We start from the raw sequence: 27,929 nt of genomic DNA on the forward strand, positions 1-27,929 counted from the left end.
TGGGTTCTTCCGTCCTAAGTGCAGGACCCTGCACTTATCCTTATTGAACCTCATCAGGTTTCTTTTGGCCCAATCCTTCAATTTATCTAGGTCCCTCTTTATCCTATCCCTGCCCTCCAGCGTATCTACCACTCCTCCCAGTTTAGTATCATCCGCAAATTTGCTGAGAGTGCAATCCACACCATCATCCAGATCATTTATGAAGATATTGAACAAAACCGGCCCCAGGACCGACCCCTGGGGCACTCCACTTGACACCGGCTGCCAACTAGACATGGAGCCATTGATCACTACCCGTTGAGCCCGACAATCTAGCCAACTTTCTACCCACCTTATAGTGCATTCATCCAGCCCATACTTCTTTAACTTGCTGACAAGAATACTGTGGGAGACCGTGTCAAAAGTTCAGATTGGGGGAGAAACCTTGACAGCTATAGATTTATACCCCAGCTTGTTGTGCAGCAAGTGTTCAGGTAAGCATACCCTAAGTCACTTAGGCCTTGCAACCCTGAACACAGCAATGCCTAAATAACTTTAAAATTCTGTGCCTCGTTGTATAGGAGCTCTCTGGCTCTCTAGAAACTTTGACTCTAGCTGAGTGGGGGGAGGTTGAACAACATCTTGTGCCAGTTGCTAATTTGTTGTTGTTTGGTTAATTGAGGGTAAGGCAGAAACGGCCCAGTTTATCATATTTTGTATGTACATACCATTTTTACCATTGTTTATTCATAGAATCAAACTGCAAGAGTTACTTTCCATTTTTTCTTCCCACAGAATAGGTGTCTGTTTTTATTTCCATCTTGTAAGATAGGGAAGTGCATCTGTGTCCTTTCCATGTGCAATAACTGTACAATACCTAAAGTAAATCAATCATCCCAAGTTTGATCAAATCTTTGTAAGAGCCAAGCTAACCAAGAGATGCAAAGATTCAGACTTGGCACAAAAACATTTAAACAGTGTTAAATTAATGACAAATCAGAAAGAGGTCATTTCCATTAGCATCATTCAAACCACTCACAATAGCTTTACTTTAGTACAGTCCTAAATAGAACAGGCAAGGATTTGAGAGGCATAATCGCTTCCCATAACACTCAGAGATTCAGCAAATACGGAAACCACTGCAGAAGGAGGGCCAGACCACAGGATCTGTAGCCAGTCTGTCTGTAAATGTTTTGGAACTATTTAAATAATGAATAATAATAAACTGCCAATGGTGGCAGTAATGGTTCCTGGAGGAAGAGGCTAATTATAGCCCACTCTCCCCTGTCAGGGAATTGTTTTACAGCTTTGGGGCATTATTGATGTACTGGAGTAATGTGTATTTAAAGATTAAAGCCAACTATGAAAGCAGAACCCAGGGGGGCCTTAGCAATAGAAACTCCAGGAAAGATTGAGACTATGTAAACTTCTCATGTTTATTCATTTTGGGCCTGATCCTGTGAAGTGTTGTGCTTCATTAACTGCTTTGAAGTTGATAGGAGGTGATGGCACGTGACACGTTGTGAGGTTGCTGGAAAACGGGCCTGGAAGCACTGTGGAACTCCATGGATTCAGGACGGAATGCACCACTTCCGGTCTATAAGAAGATTATTATAGTGTATGTTATCAAGGTAGCTCTTTTATGCTAACAGTATTGACAGCCAAACAAAAAATACAAATGCTGCTAACAATCTGTCCCTATTCTCTTATAATTCATATTGCTGTGTTCTGTAGTGATGGCCCAGAACACTTGCAGTTTACTGTAGGGTTATGCTTTGCGGCATTGTGCTCTTGTAATTGGGAATGGTAAAAAGATATCTAGAAAACTTGTTAGTTAAATGTTTTTGCAATTGACAGCATGGTTAATACTCCCAGATTTTCCAGCAACAGCTCATTTCTAGGCATCCTTTCTGTTGATTCTCAGCTTTTCCAAAGCATTGTTTTTTCTATGCTGCATTGTTGTCACATCATATGCAAATTCACTACATTGGGAAAACAACATGCATGATTTACTAGGGTTTACCTGTAATCCTTCTAGAACCAGATGGTAGCAATTAATCTTGACAGTAACCTATACTACAGCTTGGTTTGGGATAAGAAGGGCAACTAAGCCTTCCTATTTAATGTCAATGGTACAACACACACAGTTGTCTAGATCCTCCACTGGTTTACATTGGTGTACCTCAATTGATGTTAGTGGAGCTATGCCAATTCACACCATTAGGTTCTGACCCTTCAGCTCAATTGCTGAACTTCACAGGAGTATGCTTATTTTTAAACACGCACCTACTATAATGCAGGAAATTTTTGGTGACCTAAAGCCATTTTTTAAAATAAGACAACCCACTTGAAACTCCCATCTATCTAACACTGTCACACTGGACATAAACGGTGTTATTTTTTGACTATTGAAATAAATTGTTTCTAGAGTGGAAGAAAATTGATAGTCACAGCATTGACTCAAGCCAAGTGAGAAAAAGAACATAAACTATTACCAACTATGCATGAACAACCTTGATGAGAATCTTGGTATTGCCATGACAATACCAAGCACTGAAAATGTATTCTTTAGGTACGTGCAGAAGCAAAAAGCATACTAACAAAACATTTGTAAAAATTGGTTTACATTTTATGGTGTAGTTTTTATCCAGGATACAGGAAAACTCTTGTTCTCATTAGTTTTTATTTTAGAAGAAGAAGGAGAAGAAGAAGAAGAAGAAGAAAGTAATTTTCATAAAGTTTCACATTCATACAAAGAGAACATCTCTCTAATATGTAAAGTCCATTGGCTGGTAGGTAAAGAGTAGGTAAACTAGCAGCTAAAATGTCTGTTTCATAGTGCAAAGGCAGTGATTTCCAATCCCAAAGATGTTGTGCTTTTATTAGAAATAATTCATATATTTTACTCTGTCAAAAACAACACAATATGTTCACTTATCTTGATCATCTCCAAATGCTCTGTATTTAATGAAACTATTTAAACAACTATTTTCTTTATTCAAGAAACAAAACTTAATATACAGCATTACATCTGTTTTTCATAAGATCTTAAATGCATGCTGATCTTGCTCTGTACTAGGGAACACGTTATAAGCCTCGTTGTCAATGGTGTATTATTAGCATTATTTTAACACTCAGTATATTTCTGTTGTATCATGCGAATATTATGAAAGCTTTCCACACATATCTGAACATCTAAAAAATCCTTGGGATGATGAGCAAAGAATGCTTTTCTATTGACCCACTCTGGCTTCACACCTTCATTCAAGCGTTATTTGAAAAATCCCATGTTTTATCTTGGCTGTATTAGATTATTGACTCTTTGGGAATCACATAGTTTGTATGTTCTGTAATGTGGGTTCATTTATAGTACTATATTAATCTGTATTAGTAATGGACCTGGTTCCCAGTCATTTCTCAAGCAAAATTCCCATGGAAGACAAGGGCTCAATAACTAGAGAGGGCAGAATCTTTAGGGACATATTTTACCTGGCCCTTGTGAGTAAGCACAGTGGGAGAGAGTGAGGGTATGAGAAGCACAGCAATTGGTCTCCCTACCTTCCTGGGGCCACAAATCACCCCAAGGGCCAAGTCTCAACTTCCTATCTGCATCAACCCTCCAAACCAGCGAGCTGCACAGAGGATGCAGAACATCCCATCCAAAGGGATGGTGAAATGTGTGCACTTCCCTCATATGCTAAGGAACTGGGGGAGGGATGATGCCTTTTTAGGCACAATCCCTCCCAAAGCTTCCCCACTGCAATGCACCCATGCACCATTGTAACAATGGCCTATCCTTAACTGCAGAATTTGGCCCTTGCTGTCTTACATTATAAAGGTAGGGAATTCAAATATCATTAAGCTTTTTCCTTTATGAATAAATGACCCCAATATTCCATCAATGAAGTCATATCTCTATTAATTCTTGTAACTTTTGTAAACGTAAAAAATACTTAATTCAAAACTTTTAACATATTTAGAGTCAAATTAGTGAAATAACTTATCACATCTTTACTGTATGGAACTATCTCTAGGAAGAGTTACATTGTAAAGATCTAGCCATGCAAATGGCCATGTTTCCTTGGCTTCCCCCTGAGAGTTCATAATCCACACATGGTAGTTTTGGATTAGGGAAAGGACACCAGGTTAGAATTAATTGTGTCTTGTCTGGTTAAAATGATGCCGGACCCCAAGCATATAAAGGGTGATTAAAGTGTGAGGTTCAAATCGCTATTTGCTGTCAGATAAAGTCACATTGCTGTAGCAATCCTGGGATAAAAAATTCTCTCTCTATAGCGAGGTAGGAGTCTTTGCTAAATCCTCTCTCAAGCGTAAAAAAAAACAAACAAAAAAAAAAGGCAAAGGAAGCAATCAATGAGTTCAAATACAATTCAAAACCCTATCATTTGACATGTACCCTCCATTCATATCATATCACAGCAAAGATTAGTACCAGATTCCACTATTTTTAAATTATTTTATGGGCATTTCTAGGGCATTTCAGTATTGGGAAAACCATCTTTTTTCATGCACTGGATTATCAAGATGCTAATGAAGGCCTGATGTTGTGAAGTTCTGAATGCCTCCAGAGAAGTGCTGAACCCCTCCAGTTGCCATAGCAGGGACTTCATTGAACGTCAATGGGGCTTAAGCTTCTAAGTCCCTGAGGCTCTTTTGAAAACATTACCCACAAAGCACAAGTCAGGAGGGCGATGCAAAGCTGGCATAAATTTATTTTTGCATTCCCCCAATTCTGAGTCACTTTGCACTGGGCCTCACGCCAGCATAAGTTATGCTAGTTGCCAGTGACCCCAATACAGCAGCTGGGGAAGCCAAGTCACACTGTCTATGCTGACATGAGAGGTGATGTAGAAGCCGCTACAATGGCTATATCCATAACAAGATCCTTTCTGAACTGGGATGATCTGAATCCAGCCAGATTTCCCTGTTTCTGTGGCACAGAGTAGCTGCACCATAGCCAAGAATCTGACCCAGGGATATTAAGAATACAAGATAATTCAGATCAATACTATTAAATGCACCACACTTCTTAGTCCCTATCATTTACCAAAGTTCAGGTTAGTTTTCTTACCCTTCTGTGAAAAATCAAGTTTTCAAATCTCAGTCTTGATAGAATCTAACTTCCAAGCTTCTTATTTTCACCATGACAATCAGGGGTATTGGCTGAGTTTAGCAGCAAGAAAACCTGAAGATAATTAATGATCATTAATGAGCTCTGTCCTCATTGGAACCTGCCTGTCAGGGACAATGGCTAGGACTTCAGGAGGCAAAGAGAATTCTCTTCTCTGATATTTTCATTACAGCAGATAATTCAGGATCACTTTTCATTAGTTGAACTGGAAGGTGTCACTTGAGCTTTTAGAAGTACTATCCTCATTATGTTGGATTCTACTGGAGAGGTGTTTTGCATCAGTGAATCCCCATTAAAGGTCAACTGACAACACTGAAAAGTTGGCGAAAGAGAAATCATTAAATGTAACATTATTGATCAGTGTGTAATTGTCCCATTAAAATTCATGAAGTTGCCAATGATTGCTCTTCGCCAATAAAAAAAACTTACTGAGGGAGTGTGTATTTGATGTTATATCATACATCTGGGACTTTTACAAGCAGTTGCTTTTTTAAACAGAAGTTAACTTTTATCCAGGGACAAGGCAAGCATGCTTATCCAGCTTATCTGCTTATCCAGCATTTCCACCTTCTAAAATAATTTGCAGTGAAGCTGTAAGAATCGAAGCATGTGCTATTTCTCACAAAACTTAGCTTTGGGTTCTTGCCTCCTATAAGCAATGACAGAGGACAGCTAGTTAAATTGGGATTCATAGGACTTTCATCTATCAATATTTTTATGGGCCATCATCTTCCCCATGAAATCCTGCCCTTCTTTCCCATTCATATGCCACATTTACTCCACGATGCTTCATCCCATTGCCGGGGTGACAGGCAGCCTCCCCATTCTGTTGCTCTTAAACAAACTGCTGAGTGGGGCTGCAAAGTGATTCATCACAATTCTCCTCCCCCAGGAAGATCTCAGCTTGCCCTGCTCTGATATGTGAGGCCCTAATAACAGCCAAGAACCTGGGTGTCTCTCTCTCTTACTTTTTTTTTCCATTTACTCTTGAAAGAAAATTAATCATCTGCAACTTATTAGTTTTTCAAATATTTCTAATGTTCCTGGACTTCCCAAGTATTTTACTTCATTTCACGCAAATGGATACAATTAACATGCTATTTACATTGTGAGTGAGGAAGACTGTAAAATCTCTATGCTGTTTCTATTCCATAGCACCGGAATCAATGTAGCTGACACCATTAAAAAATTTCTAAACAGCCTGTGTTTCTCCTTGGGCCTGTCAGTGCCAACTATAGGGTTTGAGGGCAGCTCGTGTCATCATTGACCTCATTTTGTAGGACACAAAGGCTAGAGTAAGTTATCGAGCAATCTCAAGCTAATGCCTATTTTTCTTCCTAATAACTTGAAATTTAGTCCATTGTCTAACTAGCCCATTTTGTTCTTTTTCCACTGTGCTGCTTAAAAGCCTGGCAAGGGTAAGCAATGGGGAGGAGCAAGAGACTTCAAACAGCAGCAGCTGTCTATGGAGATCAGCTGCTAAAGGTGAAAGAAACATGCCCTGCATACACCAAAAGATATCTGCTAGCTGTGGGAGGGAGAAGATTCTGTATCCCCACCAAGGAATCTTCCAGGTCAACTTGGAGAAAAGCAAAGGGAGCTACGATGATTTAGGCCAGCCAAGAATCTGATACTCTTAATGCCCCCCACCCCCCCCCCTCCACTTCAAAGAAATCCAAAACTGGCAAGGCATTGAGGGAACAGGGAAGCTATTCTGGGAAGATCAGCAGGCTGTTGTTTTGTCCGACCAACTCACTGAGCAGTGTTCCATCCACAGGAAGAGCTGCCTTTCTCCCTTTGAGAGAGGAGATGAAACAAGACTGACTGAATTGCACTAGCTTCTCTCTTTTCCCCACTAAAGCATGATGGGATGGAATCCACTATTCTGAGAGGGGCTTCCTGGTGTCATTTTAATCATAACTGTTATTTTTTTTGTTCTTTGCAAAGCTCAGCTAATGTGCTCAGGCGGTCTAGTTTCATCCCATCCTGTAGCTGGCAGATTTTGATAGGGTTTCCTCCCCTCCCCTTCCCTCCATAACAGTTCTTATACTGCTGAGCCTGACTTCAGGCAAGCACTACCTACCTCTGCTAAGGAGAGCTGTGGGTATGAGGCATCTCTCAGAATCAGGTCCAAAGTGAAGATCAATAGGGAGAACTGTCCAACTTGCTCTAAAGAAAAGCATCTTTAAGGAACTATCTGAAGCAATCTCAGAACGGTTAGCAATTACCTTTGAGAACTCATGGAGGATGGGTGAAGTCCCAGAGGACCAGAGAAGGGCAAATATAATATAAATCTTTAAAATGGGAAACAAAGAGGACCCGTGAATTATAGACTAATCAGCCAAAATTAAATAACTGGAAAGATACTAGAACAAATTATTAAACAATCATTTTGTAAGCACCTAGAGCAGGGGTAGTCAATAGGTGGACCACAATCCAGTCCACTGCCAGAGGCTTTTGACCAGCCTGCAAAACTCTGGGAGGCTGTGGGCAATTAGTGCAGGGGGGTCTAATGCAGGGAGAGGAGTGACTGGTTGGTGCTGGCGGGCTTGGGGGAGCTGGTGCCCAGGGCTGACTCATAACAAGAGGGGGGAAGGTGTCCCCCCTGCCCTCCCTAAAGGAAGCCCCACCAGGTGCATTAGGTGCACCGGGGCTGGGGCTGCAGGCCCGCTGGAGGCTGATAACCATTATCAAATATGTTAAGGACTGTTATAAAGAGGATGAGAATCAAGTGTTCTCCACGTCCATGGCAGGCAGGACAAGAAGTAGTGTGCTTAATCTTCAGCAAGGGAGATTTAAGTTCAATATTAGGAAAATTTTCAAAATACGAGGATAGTTAAGCTCTGGAATAGGCTTCCCAGGGACATTATGGAATCCCTGTCATTGGACAAACATGTCAGGGATACTCTAATTTTACTTCGTCCTGCCTCAGAGCAGGAGACTGGACTTGATGACCTTTCAGTATTGCCTCCTGCACAACATTTCTATGATTCTATCCTTATATCCTGCTTTAAATAACTTTTATTTATAAACGTCTTGACAGCTTTCTATATTAGAAAGATGCAGCTATACTGTAGGGAAATCCCGCACATCATATTCAGTTTTACAAGGACAAAACTACAAGTAGAAAGTGAATTCAGGATTTCTGACTGGTATTTTTTTGTTTAAATCATACAGTATATCATACCCTGGGATGTTAAGGAATATATCTATTTTTGACCGCTATTATCCCAGTTCGGTAGGTTGACAGACACCTCTAATCCAGTCAGACACATAATGTAAACACTAATAGAATATAGGAGGACAAGCTTTGTGCTTCATGAATAGCTTTTGTATCTGTATTAGTTTACTGCCAAATTGTAAATTCAGACTGATTCATAGTATCAGTCTTCAGTGCACGAGCAGCATCAATCACTCAAGCTTTATTGCATCAGCTTTTGTTGTAGCACAGTTATATATCATATTAAAATACACAACAAGAATGCACAATGGAAGTACACAAATCCATAGTATAATACACAATAAAATATATCATAAAAAGACATCACTCTACTGTATGGATAGGGCTAACATTGCAAATGCTAGGTAGCAGCACTGTTGAGCATATTTCACCATTATATTACTAGCATTCTCCATAGTCTTAAATTGCACTATTACCACTCAGGACTTTATATCTATTTAACCTTTCAAGTTCTACTAATAACAGACTAATAACAGACATTCTTCACTTCCACCAAGTAACCAGCTAAACATTTCTTTCCTTACTCATATTTCCATATTTACCAGGAAAGTATTCAACCAGTTTCTCCTATAGATGATCTACCACACTGTCTCTTTTCACGAAGGTGTTCCTTCAAATGGCATGCTTTGCTTATATCATAGATGAATGAAAACAAGGTTGAAGAAGACCTGTTTCTTCATTTGTACAGTTGCTGGCTGTTCTGTTTTTGTTTTGTACTTTAGTTTCTCCCTTTGATCCTTCATCCTCAGCTCTGAAAGCTGTGGGATATACTTGTCCTAATTTCCGACAGTCCTCTTTTGAAGAGGAACACACTGGGGCCACTCCAGACATTTTGTACCTCTCTGGTGGTGTAAAGCAGCTAGATACCTGAGACGTTCTAGAGCCCTGTGTGGGACTATTTTTGAATCCCACTCCCACTATTACGGCAGTGGGTGCTGCCCAGGATCCCCGTCCCACACAGGGCTCTACTACTTTCCCACCACCACCACCTGTGTAGGAGAATCCCTGGGTGGCACAGTGCCAACATAGCAGCTCCTGCTCTATTTCTGCCCTTCCTCACCCCTGCCCAGGCGACATTACATGGGGAAGGAGGGCATAGCTGGGGCATCCTTCCATCCCCAGATGTCAGAACACCTCTCCTAGCACTACAGGCAGTCAAATTTAAAAGCTACTCTGTTTTACACCAGAGAATGAGTAGGTGCCAGATGGCCTTGGGAGCTGGGGAGCATAAAGCTGGAGTAATGTAATCTTTGTCTTACCTTTCTGGTCCTGCGCCAAGCACATCTCAGCTGGACCAGAAAGCCTATGCCATAGATTCAGGGGTGTAAGTCTTTTCAAATAATTCCAGCAGCAGTAGTGAGGAGTGCTTACTTATCTATAGCATACCTACAAACAAGGCACCTGATTCAGATTTCACTTACTTCACTTCACACTGGTGTAATTCTTGTGGTGAGTCAGAGTTACTGATAATTTTCACTAGTATGAGATCAAAATTGGGCCCAAAGTCTCTGGAGCTGTGTTTTCCCTGGATTGATTTGTTACAGGATGTTTATCATTTTTGTTTGTTTAAACAAAAAGTAATAAACATCATACTTGAAGTTTTTTCCCCCATGAAAAATTCTGTTTCTTTGTTATAAGCTCACCTCTCTTTTACTGTCCATGTGAATTGCATTCTGACTGTATGCCTTTATTTGCGTGTGTGTTACACCGAAAAATTTGTTGGTCTAGCTGCTGGTCCTGATAATGTCTGAACACTAGACCCATTGGACCAGTTGCTGTACCTCAAGAAGCAGCCTTGGCAGAAAACTGCGCTATCAAATACTGTTTCTTATTAATTTTTTTTTTACTTACAGTAGATAGAAAAAAATCTCTATCTAATTAATGTAATGAACAGCTTGCCATAATGTATTGCCTCTGAAGAATAATAAAACATTGATTGTTATGTTCTGTAGGAGTTAAAAGGCTACTATCAAGGTATTTTTCATCCTTTTTAGTCCATTTTTCCTCTCTGTTTTATAATACTTAGAGATGAGAGCCAAAGTGTTCAGTTCTGGATCTAAATCTTCTCAAAATGTCACAATGTGTTTTTTAGCTCAGCACACTTTTAAGATAGAAGCATCCAGAACATTTGCACCCTAGCCCGGATCTACAGTTCAGAAGCTCATAGCTGTTTTGACCAAGAGCTTGGGGTTGTCCTACTATAGAGAAAAGAAAAGAGGCAGCTGCAAAAATTTGGATTTGCAGCCAAATCTGGATTCAGACTTATCTGTAATAATCATCCTCTTGACACTTATTATTGCTGTGGTTTTGTAGGATTGCTCATGAACACTAGGGCTGCTGAAGTCTTTCCCAAGGAGGAGTGGAGAATTAGAAAAAGCACTGGAGCATTTGTTTTATGTAAGTAATATAATGATTAGATAGATTTTGTGAGGGAGTATAAAATAAATTAGACTTTACAGTATTTAAAGAATCATAGAATAATAGACTTATTATTTTAGACAGGTTTACTCTGAAACGGAGAAAGGCAGAATTGTAGGTAAAGCACTAGACTGGGATTCAAGAGCCATGAGTTCAATTCCTGGCTTGCTGCAGATTTCCTGAGTGATTTGGGACAAGTCGAATGCTCACGTGTGCACTTCAGTGGAGCTGCGTGGAGTTACTCCAGTCAAAAATCTGTTTTTTTAATTCCGCTATGCTTAAATTCCTCATCTGGAAAATGGGAGTAATAATACTCTCTTGTCTCTTCCTCCTACCCTTTGTCTTCTATGTTTGGATCGCAAGCCCTTTGGGGCGGGGACTGTCTCTTACTATATGTTATATAGTGCCTAGCTCCATGGAGCCCTCATCTCACATGAGGCCTCGAGTCCCTACTGTAAATACAAATAATAATAATAATAAATAACAATTCTGTGAATAATACTAACCCTCTTATTTGCTTATCCCTTTCCTACATTTACACATACACACACATACAATCCATAGAGGTGTCTAGTCCATGACTGGATAGAAAAACAGATTGAGGAGAAAACTGCCCTTTCTCCAACCTGTTAATATACCACTTTGTTCAGGTATGCACTGTAGTTTTCATTGCAGAACTTCTACGGAATTTGAACAAAATTGTCCCTTAAAATTATCATGCTTCAATCGGTTAACATAATGCGGCAGGAGCGAGGGACTCTGCTCTCTGCAGATATCGGACCTATTACCCAACAGAAGCTTCTGTGGTTAAAGCAAACCACAAGTAAAAGCCTAAGCTGAACATTTTGCAGAGGTTGCTTCAAATTAAGCCTGAGGCAGCCCTCTGAACTCAGTGAGCTGCTACTGGATCATACTACACATTATAGTCTTTCCATGGCATAGGACTATTGGATCTTGTTATGTGCTCACAAGAGACCTGCTCCTAGTCTTATGCACAGCAGTGTGAGTCAGGGGTAGCACCATTTAAATCAGCAGCATTACATCTATGCAAGGCTGCTGGACAGTAAATAAGATCACAATCATGCCCAAGTGTTCAATAGGAACTAGTCTGTTCATTATTTTCAGAGATGATTGATGAGATATTCTGTTTTGAAATCCCATTCTTATTGTCTGTGGCATAGCAAGTGATCCCAGCCTGAAATCTGAATTCAGCTTTTATCAGCGCTGTAGAATAGTCTCCGTTTTAGGGAGCATTTAGGGACCAGAGATTTGCTTATGGTATGCAACTTCACCAGAATGTTTAATTATTTAGCATATATTCATGGGATTATTGGGGTGCCACTGTTATGGAAGGATGCTCCCCATCTGCAGAATCACACAGTGCTTAATCCTTTGTGTGCTGCAACCACAGAACATGTCTAGGACCTAACTTTTCCTGGAGGAGGGCCCTTTGGTTTCAGTAGCTTGTCAAAACACAGGGCATATGGTCATAGCACTACACTTCGCTGGATATACCCCAGATGTCCAAAGGCAGTATAGTAGTTAAAAAGTTTGTCACTACCCATGCATGTAATTGGAACTAAAGAGTGACCTGGGAGCATTTTTTTTTAGTATTTTAATTGAGTTTTTTATTTGTATGTCAGTTCAAATGAAAGCTGCACTACATGAAACTTCAGATCAAAGCCCCTTAGTTCTGGATATGATAAATTAAGGTGGGCTTTATTATCTCAGAAAGGCCACCTAATAAAACAAGGGCCCAAGTAAGCTTGATGGGCCTTAATTTTCTAGCTCAGGCCTTATGACCTGACACAGTGACCTTATTGCTTGTAGAAAATTGCTTGCAGTCAGAAAATAGTTTCTAAAAGTTGACAGTAGTTAGTGAGGTTTTAGATGTACTTTTCCTTACTTTGACAGCTTAGAATTGTGATGTGAGGAGACTGCCAAGATTCCGTAGTGCAATTAAGTGACAAGCAAACTTTAAAGGGATTTAGAGTCAGGCTGTAAGTTGAAAACCAGGTTCATGTCTGGATTTAGATTTGATTTCAATGGTATGCCTTCCTGTTTGTCTGCCCTTGAGCTTTGGCCACTCCAGCAACAGACACTGAAATTAGATTATAAAAGTTAAATTCTATAACAAGTTCACAATGAAAATTTTTACAGGACTCTGGAGATTTTCTTCGTTATCTTTGAAGTAAAGTAACTTTCCATATTTGTGACTTTTTTCCCTATTCTAATAATTGGATTGTCACTCCATTTTGCTATCTTTACTTTTGTATATACAGGTTTGCACTTCTTACGTTTGCAACTCTTCATTTTTGTGGGTTGGTTTGTTTGTTTGTTTTTTGTCTTTGTTTTTTGAGCCATGTCCCTATTCGATTTTCCATTTCTCTCTATTTTCCATTTCCATTCCAGTCTAAGTTACTCATTTAACAGCTCTCCTTTTTCCTACTCCTTCAATTCTTTCTTTCTATCTCCATTCCAAACCCTGGCAGACACTAACTTTTTTTCCAGTTGCTCCTCCGATGTCTCCTTTTTCAGTTTTGACCTGTTCAGCCTTTTCTTTTACTACCTAGCTGATCAACACATGGAATTCAAAGAAGGAAAGAAAAGTACAACTATCTAGGATGGAGCGTTTTCCTGTGCTTGAAAGGCTTATTTCAGAAAGGTAATGGTTTGCCTTCAGTAGTATGTTTGTCTGATCTCCTCTTAGCATCTGTCTATCACATTTCTCCTCTTTCATTTTGTCTAATTAGTAATCATTTTAATAGGCGTACACACCAGTGTACAATTGTTGAACTATGGCAGAAAACAACAGGTTCTCACCCAGGAGAGTTTACAATCTACTGAATGCTTTGTATGAAAATGTTGTACATTGAGATCAAATAGGTAAACAGCAATGATGAAATCCTGATTCCACTGACGGCAACAGCAAAACTCCTTTTGACTATAACGGAGCCAAGATTTCACCCTTGGAGCCTGGGGGTGACACTCAGGGGCTGTTTCTACCTCCTTATGCTGCCAGAGCAACAGCAGCAACAAAAACAATCTAATAGAAAATTAAGCCCTAACAATTTGAAAATTCAACCCATTCACTTACTGCAGAAAACAGACAGACGTGATATAGCATATGGAAATGTTCCAGGCATCCAGATTCTGCCTGCTTCCTTATGATAGAGTAACTGAGGGTTCCTTTCCTTCTGTTCACTGACAAAACAGTCTGCTATGATTTGATATATTAGTCTTAGTCTCTTCCAACACCCCCTGACTAAAATGTTTTTGCTCTGAGTCAGACATGTCATTTCTCTTTTAAATACAAAGATAAATGAATAGTATGTAAATAATTATGGCAAACAGTGTTTACTTATTGAAATAGGAAAGTCATCCTCCCTTGATAAAAGGATTATATTTAGCAGACAGATTATCAAAGACTGGAAAAGTAACACCTCTCTGAAGTAAAGGGTTTGTATGCATCACACTGCACTGCAAGTTTGCATATTTAAGACAAAGAAATTCATCAAATATTCTGAGAGTCACTAAAAGCAAAATAATGTGAAGTGCACATGGGATCCCACAGAGAGGCTTGTATAATGCTTACTGAACCTCAGATTATAGTACTGTGAATCTGCTCCCCCCCCCCCCCGCATGAAAAAATCACCTTTCACTTACGGCACTTAATGCTACTCTGCCCCTTCTGCTTTTAACCTGCTTTAAGAATTAGGGCTTGTCAAAATTACAACTGTAATTGAGTCAGGGGACTCAATTCCCATCTGGTTGCTCCCAATGCCATGACAGCATGGTTTCAAAGTTAGCTCCCATCTACTCTATAATAGCTCCACTGCAGCTCATAAACCATGTTGTAATTGCATCATAGGCCAGAGAGCTTGGAACCGAGTCCCTTAACCCAGTTATAGTTGTAATGTAGACAGTGTCTTACTCAGTTAGAGCTCAAGCTAAAATAGCTGACTCCAGCTACAGCAAATTGAGATCCTGTATCTCCTGCCGATGATCTTTTGTATTTAATATCATTACAAAAATTTGTTTGCTTTCTCTGTCCTCTCTATTTCCCAAACATAAATATACAGTATTCTAACCCAAGGGAGGAGAAATGTCCTCTTTATTAATTAGGCTTCCTGACTCTGAACTAGAGAGATTCTGGGCTAGCCATACTCCAGTCCATAGCAGAAGGACCCCAGTGGTAGAAAGACTACTTGGGAGACTCAGTGGCACAAGCAATCTGCCAACATCCCCTCCACCAAACCTGCCAGCAGCGGCTGAGGAGGGGAAGTGATGCAGCCTTTTAGCAGCATCCACTGAAAAGATTTCTCTGGAGCTCATAATAAAGACCCTTTACATATGTAGATAGGCTGAGTATTTGTTAATGTTGCTGAGGTGGTAATTAAGATTTTGTATTATAAAATGAGGGAGATTGTGGTATTTCCCCTTATCTGCTGAAGGCTAAAGAAAGTTCCTTGTGAAGATGCAGAATCTGTCACTGTCAATAGAAACATGCTGTGTGGGCAATAGGGTAAGAGGTGTCTCATGACTTTGCATTTCTTGCCAGGAGTTTGTACTGAGGGAATGTCACACCCTTGCAGATAACCTGTGTGTGCAGGTGGGGGGACTTATGGTTACACAGGATGGAATTTCTGCTTTTCTAGGGCTCCCTGGTTTTTTTTTTAAACCGATTTATATACTTCAGCCAGAGAGAATTTGCTCAACAAAAGGTTTTATAGTTAAAAGTCATCATAATCTGTCATTTACAGCACACCAGACAACAAAACCAAGACGGTTGCACATTTTTGACATTTGTCACAAGTTTCAATTCCTTGTGTCCCGCGCCAATGGGTTTCAAGATGGAGAGGTGTGCAACAGCGAAATGAGGGCACCATCCCTGTGGGGAGGCTCTGGTTCAGATCCATTAAAACAGTGGGAAATGGCAGTCATCCTTACTAGGGACAGCCTCACAGCAAGGCTTTAGCAAATAGCAGCCATCTTCCCTGACGACAGTCTGTCATTTAAATTCTACTAGATACGTACTCCTTTCATGTCCATATCCACAGACCAATTCAAAAGGCCATAATCTGAAAGGAAGTGGCATTAGTCATGAAGAACAGAAATCTGCTGAAATTTTCTGTTTAAGCACTTTCCATTCCCACCATCAACATCTCAAAAGGGTATGATTTGACCCTTGTCACTTGTCCATTTATCAAGGTTTCACAGAATTGACTTTTGGGCTTGGGTCATGTGGAATTTTTATAATATAGCACAGAGGAAGACAGCAAGACTTGAATCGAAAATGTTTTCAAAAGGGAATTTAAATATGCTGCACAGGATAGAAGGAAAGATTTTATAGATGTTCTTCATGCTGGGATTTCCGATCCAGGATGTTCCTGTCATAGGTGCTGGAACTAGGGGTGCTGAGGGAACTGTTGCACCCCCTGACTTCAAGTGGTTTCCATCATACACAGGGCTTACAGTTTGGTTCAGTGGCTCTCAGCAACCCCACTATACAGATTGTTCCAGTACCCTTGGTTCCTGCTAGCAGAGTCATTCTAGACTTTAATTTCCTGTCACTGATTATGGGCCAAATTCTACACTCCTTTCTTGCACTGAGCAATGTTTACTCACATGAGTAAATTCCCACTGTAGTGAGTAAGAAATGCACCAAATTTCTGTCCTTACTTACTAACTACTGTAATTTACTAGTTGTATTAATGTCTGACTAAATTTAAAAGCAAGAGTCTGTTTTCATGGTTAGAGATGAAAGTGTAACTATCCATGAATAGGACATACTACAGCTAGGAGAGCTTGGGAAAATCCACTTTGAAAGCAAACTCTTGATGCAAATGAAAACTTGCCAAGTGTGTGAGCCCTCTGGGTAAGCTTAATTGAAGATTATATCAAGCCCTACTGTGGAAAAAAACCCATAGGAAGAGCGATTTTGTGTGGGAAAATTTTTTATCAGAAACTTGTGGAGTTTCTCCACACATCATATGGTCAGAGAATAGGGTTTACCTCCCTGCATAGTGAGACAGGGTGAGGCCCTTCAACCCTGGAAATGTGCTGAAATCTGCAAGGAAGTTAGTTATACAGTTCTTGGGCCACTACAGAGGCCTGGCCTATTTGCATAGAATGTCAGCCACTCTATATTACTCTCTAGATCCTACCACCTCCTTGTGGTAGCATATGCCTGCTCTCTAACCCCACTTCCAAGATGACTGGAGTTCAGAACAAGTCCTCATAGGAAATAATGACAGTCAATACTAAATCCCATGTAGGATGGTTCTCCTTGGGCCATGATCCCCTCACCCTTGCAACAGACGGGGGATGATATCTTGGCCTCACTGAAGTCAAAGGGAGTTTTGCCATTGACTTGACCTGAATCCGGATTTCACCTGAGACTCTCCCACGTGCTATTTGCACAAATGGGATTCCATGGACTTAGAGGGGGGAATATGCTGTGTAAGCTCATATCCTCCTCCTGACAGATTTTGCTCCATTACTGTAGACTACTTTCACATCCTTCACACCTGAAATAGGCAGTAGTGAGTTCTGCCATTGGGATATCTAGAGCATCACTGCACTTTGAAAAATATGAGGAAATAAAGTCAGAAGAAAGCAAATGTACGTTCATCCCAATTCCATGCACCAGAACTCATTCACAAAGGTCTCAGCCACCTGTAATCCATTCAACTGTAATTTTAACCAATTTTCTCCAAATCTGGTAGCTGGATGTTCACAATTAATTGGGCCAGAAATTAAATTTTGCCCACAATTGACTGAGCGTACAAAATTGGGAGCACAACATTAATAAGTCAGCTTGAGGCCCATTTTAAAATGGGGACCCATCCCATTTACTGCTCTGTTGGCTGCCTTTCAGAGCACCTGGAAACAGACTGGCAGCTCAGCAGTACAGTAGAATAATTTTCATCATAAACAGCACAAGTAAAGAGCAATGAATAGGTAATGTTAGAGAGGCTTACGCGTTCAGTGTCACATTTTGGTAAACAACAAACTGCAGCTCTGATAGACCTATTGGATGTCTACTGTAAATTATCAATGTTTCTCCATAAGAAGAAGAGTCAAGAGATTCAAAAGCTTGAATGGCTTCAGACAAGGCCATAAATATCGGTCTGTTTATTCCACGCTTAACCTGTTTTTTAAAACAATCTTTCTCTTGCCCACTTCAACCTTCCTCACACCCAATACTTCTCCCTCCTCCTTCTCAACACACCCAGTTACAGTACTTCATCTTTCCCTTGACTACTTTTATTTTCCCTCCAGCTCTTCATCTTGATAGGCTTGATACTCATCTCTTATTTCTCTTCTGCCAGGCTAGTACAATCAGGTTTGAACTCATCATTCTGGCTGGGATACGATGATTCCTATTTTTCCCCCCATTCCCCACCCCACCATGGCAGTGCTTCTTTTTCATTTTCAGCCACCCACTAACTTGATCTATGATCTGTTTTGCTCTTACGCCTTCAAAACTTCTTTTGATGATATCCAACAGATCCATGGTGTTGGTTTCATTAAGTTTAACAGCTTTTGCTGGGCCAGCTAATTATTTCAAATGTCATCAACCCTGGGGTTTTGCCTCAAAATGAACAGGTATTCATGATTTAAAGAGAGCAGCCATACCAGATGAGTGCACCAGATCTACAGAACCCAGGCCTTAAAAAGGATTTGCAAGATGATAAATGTAAAGGTAAGTAACAGTAAAAGGCACTTTCAGGAAGCCAAAAAACTGATTGAAAGAAGTTCTTGTCCAAAGAGATTTGAGCCTTCAAAAAGGTCTGTCTTCTTTTCAGTGCTTTGGTTTTATTGTTTTTCTAAATTGGTTCCTAAAGTGGTAGGTAGTGTTGCCATGCACCGTTACACATTTATTTCATGTTGCCCCAGAAAGAGCTGCGTTTAGTGGGCCCTGAAGTAACTCCTAAATTTATGCTGCAGTTTGCAAAGCATTTTTATATCCTTCCAGATGACAAGTGCTATATAAATGTAAGTTATTATCATCCCCAGCCCAACTTCTCAAGTATTCTGAAGAATCACGTATTTATGGTTCAAGCAATAAAACTGTCTCTGGCTTTTGAGTCTGATATAGGTGGGGGCCCATTCTAGCTAGGTATGGCTTTTTGGTCATCTCAGCCCAATATGTGAAACCTTTTTCTCCCAAACTGCAGAAAAGTTAGAATAAAAGTATGAACTGAAAAATATTTACTAGCAGAAACATGAGATGCAGCTTTGAATGAAGAAATTCTACAGAAGTGGTTATACTTGAGGAAAAGCTGTTTGAAAAAAATTCTTACTGTTGTCAAGCAGCATATCACATATTCATGATTTTGGAGGTAGTAAGGGGTGGGATTTAGATGTTTCTTGATTTTTTTTTAACCTTGAAAGTGGAAAACATATCAAAATTGAAAGATTTGGGGCAGCGGGTGCTAAAATTTCTCTAAAAAATTGTGAGATTTCTGCCAGGGCCAATTTCACAATTTCTTCCAGTGGAGTAGAATTTTGCTACGGTCATTGAGACAAGCTCTGTTCACTGGTATTAGAGCAGAACTGTGCCCTGGAGTTTATTCATAAAAACTTATCAGAATAGTATTCACACATTCACAAAATAAATATTGTTCGCTCCACCCAGACATCTTGGAAAAGATAGATGATCCAGAGTAAATAAATTAAGAACTCCTCCTTCTCTTGAGCCATCACCTAAAACTTGCATTGAACTGGTCTTTTTTTAGGTCTGGAAGCATTTGGAATATCTATAGCTATATAGATATTAGTGGGCAAGGTTCTAGCCAAGACCAGAAGCAAAAATGCAGAAATGCCAGAAGAGGGACTGTGTTCATTATATTTCCAGTCAAGCTGGAAGCAGAATTATTAGAGATTTCACTGGAAAGCCTTTTCGCATCACAATACCTTCCCTTTTCTGCAGACCCAAGAGGTTCAGAATCTTAATGTAAAGTTTGATTAAAGCATCTGAATTTTTGGGCGCTTAACTGAGCTGAATCACCCAGTGTTTTGAGGTTCACCCATTATTGTCTATTAATAAGCCCTTTAGAACAGTGGTTGTCCTGTTTTACGTAATTATATTTTAAAACATTGTCAGCAGATGCAGTCCTTGTCATCAGCCACATGCTTTTCACTACCCTGCAACATCTGCATTGGTGAAACTAGGCCACAAAAATGTCCTCTGTGTTCCAAACCTTCACCACTGCTATATGCATGCTGTGCAGCAGCATCTCATAGGCTGTGAAATAATTAAACTGCTGTTCAAATGCATAAACTTTAGTGGCACAACAGAAAAATAGCAACAAAACTGGAAAACAGACAACTGTCTGTTCATATAAGCTATTTAAAACCTATTTCTTTTTTGTAAATAGAAGTATTTTATCTTATTGTGTTTATCTACACTGATTAAAAAAAGTGGAAAATATAGTCAGATAGCTTTGGAAATGTAAGTACTGTGGGACTACATAGATTCTCTCTCCTTAAAAATATGAATATGTCCTCCTAAAGAACTTACCTTGGAAGGGAGGCCTTGGATAGAATTTTCCTCTTTTCTGGGCTTCCGCTATAGAAAACACTTCTCCCTTTGTAGAACTGTTCACACTTGATGGGGATCGTCTCTTTTATATCCCTTTGATGAAAGCATGAAATCTTCAAGTCTCCTGTTCCATCTCATAACAGTTCTTGATGAATTAGCATTTTTTTTGTTAAAATACAGTAGTGTGATTTTTGTCCCACTTGAGTTGTAGCTACCTAGGAATATAAGAACTGCCATACTAGATTAGATCAACTGCTTATCAAGTCCAGTATTCGCTCTGTCTGACAATAGCCAGTGCTTTGGAGAAAGGTGCAAGACATCTCATGGTGAACTACTATCACCTACCCATATGAGAAGTTTCTTCCTAACTATGTCAGTTAGTGATAGGCCCTATAGCATGAGGGTTTATATTTCTTAGCCACATAAGTGTCCAGTACTTGTTGGAATCATACTAAGCTCTTGATAAGATATGTCAATGTGATGTCATGATAATAAGTTCTGAAAGTAAATTAGGTACTGTTTGGGAAAGTATTTCGTCTTTTTTCAGCTTTAAAATTTGTGGCCTTTCCCATTTTTTAAACATCCCCTCATTCTTGTTTCATGGAAAGGAGTACATAAGAGTATCCTATTTCTTTTGTCTAAGGACAAGTATCTATGTGGTTCTAGTTAATTAAACTTTCTTTTACATTAAATTTATAAAGCGCCAATTTTGTGCTGATTTGGGGTGCTTCTCTAGCTGCCGGTTTCACGGTGTCTCAGACAGATTCTTTTTATGATGCAGCTAAAACTGATTCCCTATATAAACGTAAGATGTTTTCACTGCATCTTTTAAAAGTGGTGTCTGATTTGACAAGGAGCATAACCTAGCTAAAAAGGAAGTCTATATTAGTTACTTCAGTATCCATAGTAGACTCTGAGCACAAGTTTGCAAGCCCCCCAAATCACTGTGTTAGTTACTTCACAGTCACAAAATAAATATCCTCTGCCAAGAAACATTTTTATTAACCTACCTGCTATATTGAAAAGCAAAGCGAAAAAAGTAGAAACAAGGTACGTGACCTAGATCAATATTTGGATTAATGTCTCCCATTCCAGCTAGCCATTAGACAAGGCCATCAGCAGTAGGCAAAAAAAGAATCAAGTTTTGGCAATATCAAATAAGATTTTTCTTACTTTTTATCCAACTGAAATTTACAGAGGAAGAATATCTGCACAAACTACATACAAACCATTTACTTCATAACATCACTGTTCAAGGTCATGAAGTGAAAAGACTGTCAAAAAAGATACGACTGATAAAGTTGCAACAATACAGCTATGTTGCATATAAGGACATTATTGGTTAATATACCAGTTTTGATTTCTTGGGTAATTTGAAAGGCATTTTAGCTACTTATATTTATCACACAAGGTATGCGTAAAACAAGGGACAATTTTGCTACTATTTGCTGCTATTATCAGTCTGGTATGTAAAATATGTTTGGCCGTTTTTTAAACAAGCATCAGTGCAGACATTCTGACTGCATTTGATTCTAGGCAGTTAGATAGTGGTGTTCTGAAAAGGAAGTATGGGTCACACTGCGGCCAGATGAATGTAGAGCTAGTATTACTGGATGTGTTGCCTGAATGCTTAAAATCGTAAAAAGTAACACATCTTTATGAGGCTAAAACATATAATTCATGGGCCAGATCCTTGGTTGATCTATATCAATCAGCCTAGCTCTGTCTATTTACAACAGCTGAGGATCTGGCTTCAACACAGAGAATCTAAAATCTATAGTCCTCAATTGCGGAAAAACTCCCATCAAAGTCAATGGGCGTTTTGCTCAATTCAAGACCACAGAATTTGACCACACATCTTAAAGAAGTCTAAAATCTGTGAAGACTCTGGACACTATTCCACACAGTCCCATTTCCTCCAGGGTGAATAACTCACTGCCGTTGATTTCAGTGGGAGTTACTCAGATTTTGCAGAGGAAAATAAGGGCCCCCAAATGTCTCCATGTTCACCTGTTAGAGAAATGTACTAATGTCTTGCCTAAGGGTCTCATGTAGTAATACCCTCTTAGGTGGCAGCAGACTCTGATAGGTTCTTTGTGGAGATGCCTCTGCCTTCTTTCACTGGAGGTAGTATTTGCTCTTTAATCCCTGCAGGAAAATGAGAGGATCCGGACCATAAAAAACTAAAGATTCCCTACGATCCACGGGGTGAATACAGGACCACCTGTAGAGAAGGTTTTGCCTCTGTAGCAGCTCTGGGCGCTTGAGGGTCTACCCCAACTCCCTGACACTGTTGCTTGGGAGCCATGCTTTCTGGCCCTCTCTTGACCCACAGCTCTTCATTGCTTTTAACACTCAAAAAACAGAATGTGCAAACAAACAAGTAAAATCTTGGGGCTTCATCCTGGAAATATTTTCAGTGAGCACATAAGTAACTTTGCTCACATGAGGAGTCCGCAGCGGGTATAATCACCCGAATAAAGCTACTTATGTATGATTTCAGGATCTGTTCTTTACACAATAATCCCCCATTCAGAAACAGAAAGTGCATGAAATACAAGCACATATAATGAATCAAAGACATAGAGTCATATTATGCAATAAGTTTTAAGCAATGGGGAAATTGGTGTCGCAATGTAGTCCAGATTCAAGAAATGTATCTTTTTAAGAGCCTTCCCACGTCCAAAAACTGCAGCTCATTAGTTAAGTTTATATCCATTTTTTCTATTACTTAGAATGTGTTTGAAGTCTTACTAAATATGCTGATAGAAAATAATCACTAGAAAGAAATTCTGGGTTAAAGTGTGATTATTGTCAGAAAAGTGACTTTTTTTAAAATGGCATCTTTTTATGTATCTGTTCCCCATGAGCATTAGGATCACATCAGCTTATTGACAAAAAATTTTTTTTTACTACTGTTAGCACTATAAAGAGCTAGGACAGGGTGAGTTGAATACTACTGTGTCTTTCCCAGAATTGCTAAATAAATTCCAACTGCAATTTCTTTATTATTGATGGTGATGTAATAGACAAACACACACACAATTCTTGCTTTTCAGATACCAGGTGGAATTCTGAGTGCAGGCATTTAGGAAAATCATCCTCAGACTTACAAACTGAACAGATTTGATATGGAAGTCGTTAAGAGTGAATAACGAGGGGTCTTCACAATGACAGCTTTACAGTCACTTCAGCAGAATGACTTTAAAGTTGAAACATACATTTTGTCTTACAGCAACTGGGGCATGTTTCATAAAATCTGGTGCAAATTCTTTTCTTGTGAAGTTTTGTGCTTTGCTTTTAGTTTCTTTATGATGTATTCCTTTGTTACAGGACACTCTCATTTTGTTCCTAAATCTGTCTCTTGCCTATGTGCTTGTTCTGTGCTCTTGCTGTTTTCTATGCTGTTGTTCTCTGACATGCTTTTCTTTCTCAGTTTCTTTAACTTTTCCCTCTCACTTCCTTTTGTTTCTTTCTTTTATCTTTTACATCCTATTTGTCTGCCTTTCCTTTGTTTGTCTTTACTCGCAGGATACAGAATATGGCATTTCTAGGATCCCAGAGCTGGGCTGTATTTGTTTATAAAGAGTTAAATCCAACTCCAAAGAGAGGGCAGAGGATCAAGGCCTATCACATCATTTAAGCCGCACAGGGTATGTCTACACTGCAGCCGGGAGGTGTGAGTCCCAGCATGGGTAGACAAACTGGAGCTAACTCAGCTTAAACCAGCACGTTAAAAAATAGCAGCATTGATGTTGCGGCACTAGTGGTGGCTCGGGCTACCTACCTGAGCTCAGACCCTGGGAGTTGGGCTGGCCTGGATTTGAGCGGCTAGAGCAAGCTGCTGCCCAGTCTGTCAGCCCTGCTATTTTTAGCATGCTATCTTGAGCTGTGCTAACACAAGTCTCTCTTCCTGGGCTGGCAATCACAGCTCCCAGCTGAAGTGTAGACATACTCACAGAGTGTTGCACAGGACAAGAGGACAATAGGCAAATCATCTAGGCACGGTCTTGTGGTCCATGGAGAAGTTCCTCACTAGTTCTGAAAGTCTAGCATGGAGATTTTGGGGGCAAGCTGGGAAACAGTTCACTGGATTCTCAATGCCACATTGCCAGTGACCTCAAACACTTCATAGAGGCTGTGTAAGAATTCTACTACCCGCCTCACAGTCTTCCTAGGGCTTGAGGGATGACTTCCATTTCCTCCATTCTCCCCAAACAATCCCAGATGCTTTGGTCTGTTCATGGGAAGGGGCAAATGTCACCCTAACAGACACACATGAATTCACATTATCAATAAAGAGCCCTGTTTGATTGTCTGTGACAAGACTCAGTTTAGGAATTGTTATCTATTGGTGTTTCCACCAAATTTTTGAATAATAATAAGAATTCAATAATAAAACCTCATTATTAGCAGACTAAATAATAAATGTTGCCATCATAACATTTCTCCCACACCATAAACAAACACTAGTAATTAAATAATAATATTAAGCAATGTCTCATATTTCATTAGAGTGATTATATATATATATATAAAATCAGTCTAAATAGAATATATATATATATATATATATATATATATATATATATATATTATACATTGCTTAATATTATATATATGTATATATTCTCACATTGAAAATCGGCAGAAATAGGTTGACCAGCAAAAAAACCAGATATATTATCTAAAATTTTCAACTTTCAAGTGTCTCAACCACTATTCACCAAATGTTCCCTTCCATTGCAAGGTAAGAAGGGAAGCAAATGAATGCAAATATGTGTGGAAAAGGCCTGGAAAACAGCAGGAGGAGAAGTAGAACTGGTCAGCAATGTTTCAAGAAAACAGTTCTGTCAGAAAATGCCGAATTGTAGAACACAAAATGTTTTGCAGAAACATCTTGAGTTTGATGAAGATTCAGCAAATCAAAGGAAATCTACCTGGGTTCCTGCCAGCTTGCTAGGTGGGCTGCTGGGGAACCTGGGTTTTGGGGGTCTGTAGCTCTGGGGCAGACACTTATCTGAGCTGCCCTGGAACTGGGAACTCTGATCTACAAGGCTCCATAGCTTTGGAGCAGACATCCATGCTGGGGCTTCCAGGCTCCCTGCTTTGGAGCCAGAAGCCTGACAGCCCTGAGTGTCACAGCTCTAACTTGGGCTTGACTCCCAGTTCCGCAGCCTGGAAATGCTGAGTACCCCAGCTGAATCTGGGGCTTTAGGACTTCCACACTTTCAGCTGTGGAGCCGGCGGCTTTGAAGTCCTGAGGTCTCCTGCCCGGCGTAGTCATCGTGGCAAGGCTGCCCTGAAGCCCCAGACTCTTGGATCCCTGTCAGGGGTTGAATGAAAATGACATTGTTCTCAATTTTACCACTGTTAGTAGCAGCAGTTAAACAGACAAAAGTATCACTTCCACTCAACCACTGTCATGGTCCTGGGAAATTAAACCAAGTCTAGAAAAAGCAACATTTCCTGCATATTGGAAATCCCACATTTTGGCCAGCTCTCGTAGTAGGTGCACAGAATGTACTCACCTCCCCAGGAGCTTGTGGCAGCTGTCTGTGCAAATACTCTTTATACGATCTGTGGGCCTTTGGAGGAAAATGGAGCTGGAGTGTAGCCAATCTGCATGGCATGATCCCCTGGTAGATCAGTGCACTGCAAATGGCAAAGTGTGTACTATTTAGTGCTGTGAATGAATCATGCCTGTTAAGAATGTAAGTCCAAAAATCTGGAGATTTTAGGCAAATGACAACGTCTTTGTGTATTTGAAGATGAATATTAAATGTTTCATTCATAAAGACAACAAAAATTGTCCCAATTAGCAGAATTTATGGCCAGATTTTCAGAATATTTAGGAGCCTACAGGTGCAGATAGGAGACTACTAGGATTTGCAGAAAGGCCAAAGCAAGTTAGACTCCGACGTCTCACTGAAGTCAATGGAAGTTAAGCAATTTAGGTGCCTTTGAAAATCCTGTTAGGTGCCTATCTGCATCTCTGGGCTCTTAATCCTTATAATCAAATCTGTCCGTTATCCTGTACATCAAAATATCCTTGTGAGAAGGCCAGCAAACATGTTTTAGTCTTCAAAGTACTGAGACTAGTGTTGCACCAGAATACCTAACACTTTCTATACTGGAGAAAGTCACCCTGCCACCCTGTAATCCTCTAAAGTTATGTACTTCCTTAGAGTGCCCCTCATCACCGAGATCTCACTGTTGCTCAGCATTCCTCCAGGTAACACGTGGAAGCAGTGCTCTCTAGCACCCTCTTGGGCCTAGATTTTTTAAAGGTATTTAGTGATTGCTCCGTTCAGCATTGTGAGGCTTAAAGGCCAGAATTTCAAAAGTACTTAGGTGCCTAAAGATGTAGATAAGCATCTCATAGGATTATCCAGAGTGCCTTGGTGCCTAACTCCCGTACAATTCAGCCAGACCCCAAGACCTCAACTGGCCCGCAAGGTACGGCATAGTGTCAAATGTAAATCTCCATCTGAGTTGACTGGAACTATGAATGAACATATGTGTGTGGGATTAAACCTGTAACTTTGATGTGCTCAGGTTACAGTCAGGTTCATTAAAGATATACCTGTACTCCCACAAAATCTTCCATTGTCAGAATCAAAGCTGCAATTAATTCTGCTGGTAATTAGAATTTAGCACTACACTGCATCTCAAATAGCACTTTTAGACCTCCATCCCTTATTATAGTGGCACTATTTATACAGTCATAATTACTGGAGTAGCTATGTTTTACTCTTAAATTATAAGTTATATTAGTGTATCTGGGCCCTGTATGTGCGTTGTGGAGAGACAGAGAAATTCCCAGTTGCAGCTCGCAAGTGGCACATTAATGAAATAAATGGAACACTGTTAGGAGCAGTGATGTGTGTATATAAAATCTTAAGTATAAAATCAACCTTATAAAATTCTATTTGTCCACTCACCCACAGCAAGTACATTGGTTTGTTGATTTTGTTTTGTTTTGTTTTGACTGGGTAAAATACAGAGGGCAAGATGAGAGTTGGCCCTCGTGTGGTTGCAGAGTTGGGGGGAATAAGGAACCTCACTGCCTGACCCCGGGTTTGAGCAGTGTGTGTAAAGAGCTGAGCAGAATGGGGCTACTGCCAAGGTTATCTTTCCTCCCTCCTGCTGCAACTCACCTGAAAGGGAACAGGGAAGAGTTGGAGTAACCAGCATCATGGCCACATCCCACCCTCAAGAACCAGGTAAGGGAGCTGGCCAGCCATGTGAGGTGGGGATATGTGCTTTTCTCCCTGCCCTTTCCTACAAAAACTCCCATGTAGCAGTGTGGTGCTGCAAAATTCCTTTCTACAGACTGCTCCTAAAAAAGTCTGCCCTGCAAAATTCATTATCAATCATCAGGGTAAAGGGCTGGTGAGTAAACTTTGTGCCTGGACTGGTAATTTTTCATGAGAGTTTTCCTAAGCTGTCTTAAACCATGTTTTGCCGATAATTGATTCATAACTATTACAATATAATAAACAAATAATATCATAGAATAGTATATTTGATCACTACAAAGGGGATCTTAGGAAGAAGTAAAACAGGCTGCAACCTTTCATTGGCCC

The sequence above is a fragment of the Natator depressus genome, chromosome 4 (genome assembly GCF_965152275.1).
Source record: "Natator depressus isolate rNatDep1 chromosome 4, rNatDep2.hap1, whole genome shotgun sequence".
Taxonomy (NCBI): Eukaryota; Metazoa; Chordata; order Testudines; family Cheloniidae; genus Natator; species Natator depressus.